The sequence below is a fragment of the Canis lupus genome, chromosome 13, assembly GCF_011100685.1.
Source record: "Canis lupus familiaris isolate Mischka breed German Shepherd chromosome 13, alternate assembly UU_Cfam_GSD_1.0, whole genome shotgun sequence".
Lineage (NCBI taxonomy): Eukaryota > Metazoa > Chordata > Mammalia > Carnivora > Canidae > Canis > Canis lupus.
The window spans coordinates 18348104-18361331 of NC_049234.1; the positions used below are offsets into that span (position 1 = coordinate 18348104).

Below are 13228 nucleotides of genomic sequence, written 5' to 3' on the forward strand. Positions count from 1 at the left end.
AATGACTACAATCATTCAGCTAAGTTTAGAGTCATAATAATTTAGTACTCTATCTTTTTATTAGCAGGCCTGTCTTCTGTAGAGTTTATATTTCTCCCCTGGTATATTTGTTTAATGCTTTTTTTATTCCATCCTTTTCTTTCCCTCTTAGCAGCATTAATTTTATTCTGAATGTTCACTGACATGATCAATTCTGGCCACACTCTCTAACAGAGCAGGTATTTTCCCTCTTTCTTTTGCTGTCCCTCTCTGTGGGAACATAAAGCAAATTATAGACATTAATTTTTATGACATGGAGACCAAAGTTAAAGAAAACTGTCAACAAGAATTACACAAATGACTATAATCATTTGCCTTGATAAGAACTTAAGCTTTTAAATGCTGGCATTTTTAAGTCCTGTCTACAAGTATGAAAAATCTTCACTTGACACAAACTGGGCATTGTAGGAAATTGCTGTGGCATTTAATATATTAAGGGAAGTGAGAGAAAAATGAAAGGGAGGAAATCCATATGTAGATATCATGACTGACATAGTTAGACTCTGTGAGGGGTCTTGAGAATTGATTTCTAACAAAAATAATAATTAAAGCAGTCTCAATATGTTTAGTCTTTCTTTGAAAAAAAAAAAACCCTCACCAGTTACACACATGAAGACATGCTTTTCAAAATGAGGCTGATAAAGTGGAGGATTATCCAAAGAGAACACACATGCCACCATACAAATAAGCTAATCATGGCTAAGAGGGATGATTGGCTAGGGCCTCTTAGCTAGTGGTAGTTGAGCATGGCCTTCTTCCCACATCACCGCATTTTGTGTATGTAAATATGCCTGTCTGATCAGAGAGCTGCCAGCATTCCAGTTTGGCTATAGTAGGGGCTTTAAACACCTGTGTACTTAATTGGGAGCCCAATGAGAGCCATTAAATATATCGAATGAGATTATTATGTGGTCAGAGATGCCAAACCTTTCTTGAACCATGTTCCCAAAACCCAAACAATTAGGATTTGGGTTCCTGTATCAGTCACAGTTCAATCAGAGAAGCAGAATCACTAATGTGTACACATACACAGACATACACACATGTATTTGTTTCATGGATTTGGCCATATGCAATGATGGGAGCTGGTTAAGTATTCTCTCTAAGGCTGTTATCTTTGTACTTACTGCTAGAGCTAAAAGTCCACATAGTTCAGGCAATTTTGAAAGGAAGATAGATGTAAAGTGGGGGAGACTAAGAACAAGCATGAGGTGGAGCCCATAAGGATATGCTGAAACCTGTATACCTTCTTATTGCCTCTGATCTTGGTGGTATGAGTGCTGTACAAAAGCCTAGGCCCTCAGTCATAGGCTAAAACACACACATGTGGTCCAGGAATCCAAGAAGCTTCTATTAAAGAGACTGACTCCTTTTGTTCTTTTATCCCATTTTTTGTCATTTGCCTGCTCATAGCTTTTGAGCTTTACCACTGCCACTTCTTCCGTCCCATACCTAGCAGGCTGGTAAGAAAGACTAAACACCCCTGCCTTGAGTAATGTGGGAAGTTCAAACTGCATAAGCCCCAACACATGCAGGTATGCTATCACCCCAGCCCCATCCTCTGACCACCATAAAACCCCCAGTGAATCTCTTTTCCCTGCCTTCCAAAGCCATTTTCCAAGATGCTTGACAGCCTGCCTTGCTCCCCCCAGAAAACCTCATTATGTGAGTAATAGACCGCTTCCTTCTATCCTGCTGCATGTGTAGCCACAGTGTCTGAACCAAATTCATGTGGGAGGATCCATCCCATGTCTGTAAGGTGAAAACAAAAAAGTTGGATTCATGGAAAGATTGAGTCATTGAAAGCTCAGCTACTGGCTCAGGCTAACAAGATGACCAGCAAAAGTGTATCTGAGCTATGAAAGGACTGCCCTCCAAATCTCTCATAAGGACCTCCTTGGTTGTCTGACCTAGCCTGAATCATACAGGAAAGGGAATTTTGGGAAATGTTCAGCCGAGCCAACTTAACATGTTGCAGAAACCCCTATATCTCGCTCCTCTTTGATTTCTTCCCTTTTTTTGGATACCCATAATCATTTAATAATAGTGAAAACTCAATACATGATTTATAGTTATCAGCATCTCCTTTTTTTCCCCCTAAATGAGGTATTTTCTAAGCATTTAGCAAGGTGCCTTAAAAGTTAGCTATTATTATTCTATTATCACAGAATAAGATATGATTTCATTATCATTTTGCAGGATTGACCTTTCCTATCAATCACCGAAGAGGGCTCTCGGCTACTCTGGCTTTGACATCCCCTGAGGGTAGAGCTCAGACAGTGTGGAGGGAACTTGCACCCATGACAAATCTGGTGTTCTCCTGTGGTGCTGCCACAGAGGAAAAGTATTCTGATTCCTAAGAGTAGTGGATTTCTAGTGTAGGAAGTCCATGAGACCAGACATCCACTTGCCATTTTATGTGTGTTTTCCACTGAGTGTATAAATCCGTGAGTTTATTACCCTCTCCTTCATCTCTCCTCCTTTTCCCCCTAAAGTTAAAAACAAATTTTTATTATATGTGTAGCTCTTCTACCTATTTTTCTTAAGTCCTCATTCCTTTCTAGCTTGGCCCTGGTTCTTTTTGCTCTCACTCTGATTTTCTGGTAGAAAACTTAGTGTGCCTTGGGTTTTATTTGGAAATATCCAGGTCTATTAATTTTCTCAAGTACATTTCAAGAGCAAAACTAGAAACTTGGAAAAGGAAGCTAATGTGCAGAAAGTTTAATGAAATATTAGCAGGAAAATAATTTCTTCATTTAATTGTTTTACAATAAAGAGAAATACAAGTGTTGTTTCATTTTGTTTTGTTTTGTTTTGTTTTGTTTTTTAAGGGTTCTCTGCGACACAGGTTGGGTCCCAGGAAAGTGGACTCTGAAATGGAGACCAGAATTTTGGGGCTTTTATTAGAAAGTATTCTTGGGATCAACCTGTGGAAGGGAAGAGAGGTAAGCAGCAAGATGGAGAAGTCTGAGATGATACAGTGTCAGTGGAAGCTGTAGCCATCCCTAGAAGGAGTCCTAAAAAGGCATGATCCTTCGGAACTGACCCTAGATGAGGACAGAGGGTTGGTCCTTTATAAGCCTGTGTTAATCAATCATGGGATGTGAGCTGTTCTGTGACTGAGAAGGTGCACGTGGCCTTGGGGAAGCTAAGACAGTACTGACACTTGGGAACTGTTTGTTAACAGCATTCCCAGCAACTAGGATGGGGTGAGGGGGCTAAGACTTTCAATTTGATGAGGAATCTGGATGGTGCATCACTGTGTCCTACATACTCTAATGAGAGGATTATGGAGGGATAATTTTCTAGAAATACTGCTTTGCCATCCTATTATGAAATATTCTCTACTAACTCAATATCTAATACCTACATCAGTGGTGCCTAAGGGAATTAAACCATAATAAAAGGTGGCTTTAATATTTTTATATGCATCTTATGGCCAGTTTTACATTTTTCCTATCACATTTTATATCATAGTCTTAGAGCCATGTCAGTATGTTACCTTGAAAATTACTGAAAAAACATCACTTTTCCATACTTTGCCCAGTGGTAGTGACCATTTTTTACTATCTCTCAGCCATACTTCTTTCTGATCTCACTCAGGTTCAGTTGAGCTAAGTGGATCTTCAGAGCCTGAACAGAGGAGGTAATAAAAATAACTAAAATAATCTCCCATCTGCCCATCACTTGATCTTGTTCTTCTCTGCTCTGCACCCTGGAAGGCTGATCTGTGGGAACTACATTTCTGGTGGCTTCTCATTGGCTTCAGTCAATGGGAGACAAGAAGGAGGAAGTGAGTCTATGAAAGGAGAAAGAGGTTGGGGAATTTTGTGCCTGGTGCCTCTACAAATCTACAAAAAAGTGGCTATTGCCACTTCCTTGGCAATAGCAGTATGTGATGATTGTAACCCTGTCATGTGGTCCCTTCTCTGATTCAAATTTCTCCCTACTTTGGGACACTAAACATGGGCCATCATAGTACATTGCTCAAGTGACAATTATTTTCCTCATTTTTAAAAAAAACATCAATAGCTTTGATACATATTTCTTAGGAGATCTGTCCCCAGAAGCCTAGTCAATTGGATGTCAATGTCACTTAGGATCAAAACAACACCTGTGAGTTTTTATACTATCCCACACTCATATTTCCTAATTACTATCTGTTGTTTGAAAGTGATAGTGATAAACACATATGCAGTGCAAAAAAGGTTGGCTGTGGACCTGGAGGCAACAGTTTATCATCATTAGCAGAGCTGAAAAGGCAGGTACCAAAAGAACTTGGAAGATCTCCTACAAAATTAGCAAGGATGCCTGCCAAGCTCAGGCACTCTGACTTCTGCATACCTTTCTCAAGGCTGCCTACAGCCAATTCTCTCATAGTTTATACAGATCATACTCTCTCTCCCCACCCCAACAATTTTTTAACCACTATTTGTCTCCTTATAACAACTATTATTACTTAGTGACAGAATGAATGATTAAGAAGGCCACATACTATATGTAGGTGGTGTTAGTGACTCCCTTTCTCCTCTCCTAATAGATGACAGAGAAGCCGATACTATTTCTAGAAGAATTAGGAGCTTTTAAGGTTTGAGTCTGTTCCCAAGGATTACCTTTGGGCTCCTCATGGAGAGGGAGGAGGAGGCCAGGGCTTGGATGGGCAGAGGTAGAGTGACCTCTGAGACTAAAGACATGGTCAAGGTTCTACTGTATCCCAGTGGATTTGGGGTAGGTATAGAATCAGAGTCTGAGGGGACAACTCCTAGGAGGTGCATTCCTGAGTCCAAGGCAGATAAAATGCAATAGTCAATAAGCCAAAAAAAATGCTTGAACAGTGGTAACAATATAGGAGGATTGTAGGCAGGCATTTACTTATTATTTAATGCATATAGGAAAAATACGTAATTTCCATGTTAAAACTGTAGTTTTTTGGCCATTAATTTTTTATATTCTAAATAAGTTTACTTAAAAGACATATCAAGAAAATAATAATATAGGTAGTCCCTGGACCTCCTCACATTATTTCTGCTATAATGTGAGCAACTGCCACAGTGAAAATGAGATGCTACACAACTTTTGGTCTTAAAAGTCAAGAACCTATGAGTTAACTAGATGATCTAATCTAGTTAGATTAGATCATAAAAACATAAACTACTACATTAGTATAATCTACTATTATACTACTATAATCCCAGAGAGGAGTTAAAAGGGACCCAACATTTACTGAAATTGAATTTCTTTCCAACCAGGTTGATGGAAACTTTGAGCAGTTATAGTTTGATTTAAAAAAATTAATCAGGTATGTTAGCTATTCTACATGTTCTGTTAATTTGCTCTGCATCCTCCCAGCCTTGCTCTATCGCCAGCATACCCATATCAATAAGCTCTCTTGCCCTGTGGCTTTAATTAGCTTTACCCTGGGCCAGATTTAGGGTGAAAGGAGCATTGTGATGGCCTCCTTACAATGTTATACCTCATCTCAGACCTGTATTCACAAATGGGAGCCAGGATAGAGGAGAGTGAGGCTGGGGCATTTATTTCCCAACTCTTGCTACTGGGTTGCTGAGGGTTGAATCCATTCCTGTGTTGGGAAAATGGTTCCTTTCAGGCCGACCTCTCCATGCAGTTCTTCTAGGCCCCAGAGCATGGCTCTACCCCTTTAAGTATATATGTGGGGTTGGGGTTGGGGGACAAGGAGAAGGACCTGCGGGTAATAGCAGGGAGCCCCCTGCCATTGCTAGACCATTGCTAGGGTTCCTTGTTGTTACCCCGGAGGACTCTACTATTCCTTCTTCCTACCCTGGAGTACTATACACTTCCTTTTAGGAGACTGAATCTTGCTCACACCTTTATAAATAGTGCCTTTATTAAAGCCTCCCATTTACCTGTATAAATGTACCTCCATTTTTTGCTGGGACCCAAAGTGCGTGTAACTTGTCTTGATCCCTAGAGCTACGATCAAAAATTCAACTTTTTCAATTTACTAAATGAAATAATTTCCTTAGTATTTGTCTTCTCCACTAGTTTTCTGGCTTCCTTAGTAGATGGGGCTGCATTGTGAGGTGTCACCAATGTGTCTACAGAGCCCAGCAATGGGTTCAGTGTGTAATAGGTACTCAATAAATACTTGCCGACTGATTTACTGTCTTGACAAAATCTAGGTCACAATTTCCCCATATAGGAAAAAAAATCAAGGATTATTGGATATCTGTCTGTTAGAATAAAAATCTTGCAACAGAGGAATATACCAAAAAAAAGAGAGGTGAGTTTGTCCTCTGTCCCTGCCTCTACAATATATCATGGATTTCCCCAAGCTCTTTAATTTTTTCTTTGTCATTTCTTGGCTGTAAACACCCCTGACTGGTGAGTTTAGCAAAACAGCTTTCAGTAAGCAAATTTCAGTGGGAGGGTGCGGGGGGGGGGGGGGGGGGGGGGGCGGGGAGGGAAGCATGATAAGTACAGCACATGCTCATTTCTCTGTAATTACTTGATCTTCCATCTGTTGGTCTGGGATAATATTGATAAAAGAATTAAAGATACCACACCATCTCCTGAATCCAATGAGAACAGTCATTCTCAAATTACAGAGTATGACATTTTTATGTTTTGCAACATGAAGAGGAAAGAGCATTTAATTTATTTTAATGTGGTTAATTTGAAGCTAGATTAGATCATCTAGTTAACTCATAGGTTCTTGACTTTTAAGACCAAACATTGTGTAGCATCTCATTTTCACTGTGGCAGTTGCTCCTGTTAATATTGGCTTACATCTAATCAACTAGGGAGTTAACCTTGAATACCAAACACAAAGTCTATAAACTTAAAGCTAGAACTAACATGATTTTGGGAAGAGAGTCAATCTTAAATAAGAAGCACCTTCACATTGCTTCAAAATAAACATAGCTTTGAGGTTTGAATATTGTGGTTCATTTTCATATAAGGAAGGTGTTTGTTATTTTAAAACTTAATCACCTTCTCTTAGTAAAGAGTAGATGGAATGGTGGAAAAGTTCCAAGCAAAAGCAATCCTGGTGGCCAGGACTTGAGATCATGTCTATGGTGCCTATAGTAATGGAGTTGCCACTCTTGATCATGAGATAAGACAAAATTTTCATTTAGGCCTAGACGAATTCTCAGGTAAAATATCTTGCTGCTCCAGGGAGGGGATTCTCTGAACCACTAAACTAGATTTAAGCCATTATAAACAATCATAATTTTTCACCTTAGTTCAGACTATATGACTGAGAATGAAATTGGGCAAGTAAAGTGGCTTAAAATTTTGAGACTCCTGAAGACTTCAAAGATGAGGGTAGTAAGATGTGAAGTTCATTTTCCTTTTTAAGGAATCATGGGAGCTCTTAAAAAAAGACTTAAGCCAGTCACTGAATAGACATTTGATTTTAAATTTACTCACAATTTTGTTAACTAAATGCAGGCTTCAGTTGAAGCTCTAATATTGACAGATCATTTTCAGAAGGTCACCAGGTCCCCCAGAGTTGTGAAGTCTATATTCTCTCCCTGGTTAATTTTTACCCCCCACACCCATCTTTTCACTCCCCACCAGTGCTTTGAATTTTACTTTGGAATTATTTGTTTCCTTCTGATGAAATTTGTGAAGAGTATTGTTTAACTGAGTCTAGACTAATCATGGAATGAATATTTTAGTTCATCTTGCTAGTCCTCTAGGTGTCCTCAGAAGATTATTCTGGATTATTCGTGTTTTCTGTAGGCTACTTTTGATTATTTGATTATTATTTTATTAGTAGTATTATTATTAGTAGTATTCTGATTAGTATTATTATGATTAGTTATTATTTTGATTAACAGTATTTTGATTATTGCATGCTTTAAAATGTGTTAATATCTTTCCGTTTTAAAAAACTAATATAGCATACTCCTCATTTTCAAGCCCAATCATGTAAATGCTTTGTGATCCACCTTTTACAGATTAGGAAAAATTTTATTTTTACATTAGACCTGTAAGCCCATTCATACTAGGACAGGAACTAGTTAAAGGTTTTTAGTGTGAAAAGCTTTTTTAGCTGAGTAGCAGAAATGTGAATGTGAACGTCTGTATTTCTATTTGAAATATGGCAAATAGTTTGGGTTATTTGGCTCTGGAACAGGAAAAAAACTCTGAAAAGATGAACTGGATGAGATATGCAGAGGACTTTTATTCTGTAGAAGTATGTGTGTATTACACTTGGCCCAGAAGCTCTTCTTTCTTGCTAAAACTATGGAATCAAAATCAATTGCCACTCCTCTACTGTGTTCACAAAGGGGACTAGAATAAGAATATTAAAAATATTAAGAATAATCTTAATCTTAAGAATCTTAAGAATAAGGTAGATTAACACCATCTCTGAGTCCTAAGAGTCGTAACACGTTGACAAAATGGTGATCAGGGTTTTAGTATATTGAATGATACCTTGTATAAGTTAGGGTGGCTACTCATTTAAGATCCCACAATGGATGAGCAAGGCCACCAAGAAGGAACCAGTGGGCTTCTGGGTTAGTGGGTATATAGTCAAGGGCATAGTTCTGTGGAAAAATATGAAACCTAAAACCTATTCCCAATGGGAAAGTAGCCAAAGAGAAGTAGCCAAAGAGAAATACCCTAAGTTAAAATATGGAAGGGGATTGATTGACACAAAGGAAGGATACTTGAGTTGAGGTGGAGTGAAAGAAACTTAGCTTAGTTGAGATCAATGTATTTCAAAGCAAATTAGATAAAAAGGCTTGCAGTGGCTTGTACTGCAAAGAGAAAAGGTAGCCTCCACTTGGCAAAAATACAAGATAGGTATTAGAAAGTTAAGAGTAGCAGGCACAGGTTTGGGATTGGAAATTGTGTTTATCCTAATTATAGTCAAGAAAAACAGGAAAAGTTTTAGGCAAATAACAACAAACTCTGTCTTAGGGACAATCCTTCAGTGAGAGAAGAGGACAGAAGCAGTGAGGATGAGGATAGAGGTTTCCAGGCTGAAGGGTATTACCACTCATCCCTGGCAGGGAGAAATTAAAGGAGGAAATTCTGTGAGTAAAGGACATGATGATTCGTATACCTAACAGAAGATGCAAGCTGATGGATGGCCTATGGTCTGCATCTGGCCCAAAGACAGCTTCTATTTATCCTGCTCTGTATTTAGAAATTTATTAGTTGATAATACTTTCAAACCAAACGCTTTCACATAGATCAAGATTTTTAGCCTCTAAAAAAATGGGAAGTTCTGGCCAATCAGTATACAATTTTCTGCAGAGCAAGAACATGGAGCTGAGTAGCAGCTGTCCTCTAGATAAAGTATGCCTTTACCAGTTCATCAAATGGTGCACCTCACACCTGCTTTATCCATGCATCTACCTTAGCTGCTTGTCCTAGACATTGGACTTGGTGAAGAAAACCCTGACTTAGGGTGAGTATGACAAACGCTCTATGTCATTTGTGTAGAGTGATTAGTGTGTGTGTATTCATTTTTATACATCATAAACATTTACCAAGCATCTGTTATGTACTGAGCTAAATGTAACAAGAGGCCCAAAGACAGCAGATCTAGACTTTGCTTTCATAGGATCTATGCTCTTGTAGAACTTCAACACATGCACACACTTCATTTGTGTGCAAGCTATAGGGTGGTGTAAGCTAAGACATATATAGATAAAAGATCATGGGAACTCAGAGCAGCTCAAGACTACTTCAGTTGGAGCAAACATCGATGAAGGCTTCATTAAGTAGGAGATATTTTTCTAAATTTGTGGTTTCAGAACCACTAATATAAAGATTTAAGAACTTCGGATGGGTGATGGTTAATATAGGAACAACCAATCCTGGGTAAACTAAACTCCACTGATACTATGATACGTAAGCAAGACCATTCTTGATTGAGTAGATCAGAAATCTAGTTACAAAGTGCTTCAGTTGACCCTGACTTTGGCACACACATCTGCACACACAATAGTAATATCTCTAGACTTGCTAAGTGGCCATTACTTCTCTACATTCTTTAAAAAAAAAACAAAAAACAAAAAAAACTGCTTTGTAGAGTTCGTTTCACATTGTTTTGCAAGCCAGTAACAGACTCTCATTTTCAGTGGGAGAACTAGCTTCCTTCCTTGATCATATGTGAGGTCACATACTTTAACAATGTTAGCAGTAGTTGAGTATTTCAATTGTTTTGCTTTGTCAATGAGAACTAGGGAAAGAACCTTGCAACCATCCTATGAAAGCAAAGTCTAGATCTGCTGTCTTTGGGCCTCTTGTTACATTTAGCTCAGTACATAACAGATGCTTGGTAAATGTTTATGATGTATAAAAATGAATACACACACACTAATCACTCTACACAAATGACATAGAGCGTTTATCATACTCACCCTAAGTCAGGGTTTTCTTCACCAAGTCCAATGTCTAGGACAAGCAGGTTTGACTCAAAGCCATGCTGAGGTCAGGTTCTCTAGTCCCCTCAAGGCTCATCTCTTAACTCAGTATTTTCTTTTGCCCTCCTCTTTTTTCATAACCAGGTGTGGATTTGGGAGACATGTAATATAGTGAGAGAGGTGTTGTCCATAAGCCAGAATTGCAGGCAATCTTACTTCCTGTTACTATATTTTAAAACCATTTTGTAGGGACGCCTAGGTGGCTCAGTGGTTGAGCATCTGCCTTTGGCTCAGATCATGATCCTGGGGTCCTGAGATTGAGTCCCACATTGAGGGAGCCAGTGGGGAGCCTGCTTCTCCCTCTGCCTGTGTCTCTGCCTTTCTCTCTGTGTTTCTCATGAATAAATAAATAAAATCTTTTAAAAAAATCACTTTATAGTAATAGGACTGTTTTTGCTACTTCTTTTTGCATTGGGTGAAATTTTAAAATAAGCTCACACTTCTGAAAATATCCAAGTGTAGGGAGGGCAAATAACTCTGCTCCCTTCTCCTATGCCTGTGGTAGACTGTAGTCACACTGAACCTTGATTCAGCCTCAGAGCCTCTAAACATGGCACTTCAGCAATGGGCAGAGGGATCACTCAGCTCCACATAAAGCTGCTTGACTTTTCTGATGGAGTGTGGTGCAGAGAATGGAAGAAACTCTGGGTGGGGTCATTTATTGGATATACCATGTGTGCCTCTCTTGCTGGGCATCGCATCCAGATTCTCCCTTAATCCCTACCCATTATTATTCTTAATTTAGAGATTACACACTGGTGGCTAAACCAAGCTAAATTACTAGAGTCTGGAAGCAGAGAAAAAGATTGATCTCATTCCTAGTAGGCATTAACAGAAAATCATTGAACTGCAGAGAGCTCCAAAGTCCCCTCCCTGCTCCTGCCTTTAACCTCCTCGCTGGGCGTGGGGAACTCCCTGCTCCACTCCAGCTGTGGTGGCACAGTGCAGTTTTGTTATTTGTGTCAGCTGACTCTGAGTCAGGCACTGAGTGAGATCAGACCCTGTCTCCTCAGTGTCCACCGAGGTGCCTGACACACAGCAGGTCCTCAGTCGACATCTGTTCCATGGCTTAGTGAAGGGATGCTTCTCCTCTTTACATAGTGAGAGAATGTTTGCTGGGAGTCACTCTCTCTCTCTTTGCAATGCAGTAGACTCCTGTCTTGAAAAAATGTTTATAATTTTTTTCTGACCCTAAAAACAATGTATGCTCCTTGTGGAATTATCAAACATTAAGGAAAGGCTGAAATTTAAAAAAAAATCAAATAAAAAAGTGAAACTAAGAAATTGAGCTTGCTGTTAAAAAATAACCAAGCATATCTATATGCACATTCATAGATGATATCTGTGATATATTTTTGAGTGATAAAAAAGCAAGTTATAGAACTAAATATGTTCAGAGTGTGACTCTAACATGACTCCGTTTTCCTGAAACGTAGTGAATATGAATTTGGCTAGGAAAGCTTCTGAAAGGACACATATCAACACATTCTTGGGTTGACTTAGTCTGTGATGAAAGTGAAATATGTCAGGGGACTTTCCTTTTTGCTTTATATGCTTCTAGGTTGTTTTACTTTTAACTATCACATCCTACTTTAATAGTTAAAAAATTTTTTTTTGAAAGAGAGTGAGGGAGCAAGGAAAAGGCAGATATATATATATATTTTTTTAAACATGTATTTATTTATTTGAGAGAAAGAGAGCACACTGGGAGGGAGAGGCAGAGGGAGAAGGAGAGAGGATCTTTTTTTTTGAAATTTTTTTTATTGGAGTTCAATTTGCCAACATCTAGCATAACACCCAGTGCTCATCCCACCAAGTGCCCCCCTCAGTGCCCATCACCCAGTCACCCCAACTCCCCGCCCAGTTCCCCTTCCACTACCCCTTGTTTATTTCCCAGAGTTAGGTGTCTCTCATGTTTTGTCACCAGGAGAGAGGATCTTAAGCAGACTCTGTGCTGAGTCTGGAGTCTGACATAGGGCTCAATCTCATAACTCTGAGATCAGGACCTGAGTTGGATGGTTAACCAACTGAGCCACTCAGGTGCCCACAATTTTTTTTTTTACTTGTAATTTTATAATTAAGCAAAGCAATATAAATCTCTTGTACCAGAGATAACCCATGTTAATATTTTATTGTCTTCTGGTCCTTTTTTAAAAATTTGAATCACACTGTAGAAACGTTATTGTTTCAACTTTTTTCACTTACAGGATCTTGAGTTCTTTCACATGTCATTAAATATTCTTTTAAAGCATTATTTAAAAAAAACATTATTTTAAATTATTTAATGTTTCATCACTTGAGTTTTTCATAATTGACTATTCCTCAGGTAGAGAACATTGAGACTGTCCCAGGCTTTCTCAATAATAAAAAGTACCTCCATTAAGAACCCTGGGGCAGATGTTTTTGTTTGCATCTCTGTATCATTAGGTTAGATTTCTGCAAATGGACTTACTAGGTTAACAAAAATGAAGACCTTCAATAGACATTGGTGTAGACCTTCATAGCTGGTCATACCAAGCTCAATGGCCCCAGATACTGTGTTATGTTACAGTAGGCTAGAGGAAGACAACGTTTTCCTCAAGTTTCTTAGGGTCTCTAGCTGGATCTGAAAATTAAACTGGCAAAGACAGATTAACAGGAGAAAAGCACATAAATTTTATTAAAATTTTTATGTGTAAATGAGGGCCTTGAAAAAGATGAAGACCCAAAGAAATGACCAAGGTAGAAAGCTTTTATACCTTTTAGATGATAAATGTGTG

The 13228-nt window shown here is 38.7% G+C and overlaps 2 long non-coding RNA genes across 5 annotated transcripts in view; both read left to right on the forward strand.

The window, feature by feature from the left end:
• The window catches only part of LOC119865399, a 259911-nt gene that overhangs the window by 73357 nt on the left and 173326 nt on the right, over nt 1-13228 (forward strand). The window lies entirely within an intron of this gene.
• LOC111098532 overlaps nt 1-13228 on the forward strand; it is a 109777-nt gene that overhangs the window by 13913 nt on the left and 82636 nt on the right. For 2 of the 4 annotated variants that reach the window (XR_005368585.1, XR_005368586.1), the window contains exons 3-4: nt 2871-2984; nt 3643-3685. This is a non-coding gene — a long non-coding RNA (uncharacterized LOC111098532). Of the gene's footprint in view, nt 1-2870; nt 2985-3642; nt 3833-13228 lie in introns of all 4 variants that reach the window. The other 2 variants (XR_005368587.1, XR_005368583.1) reach the window with 1 other exon arrangement.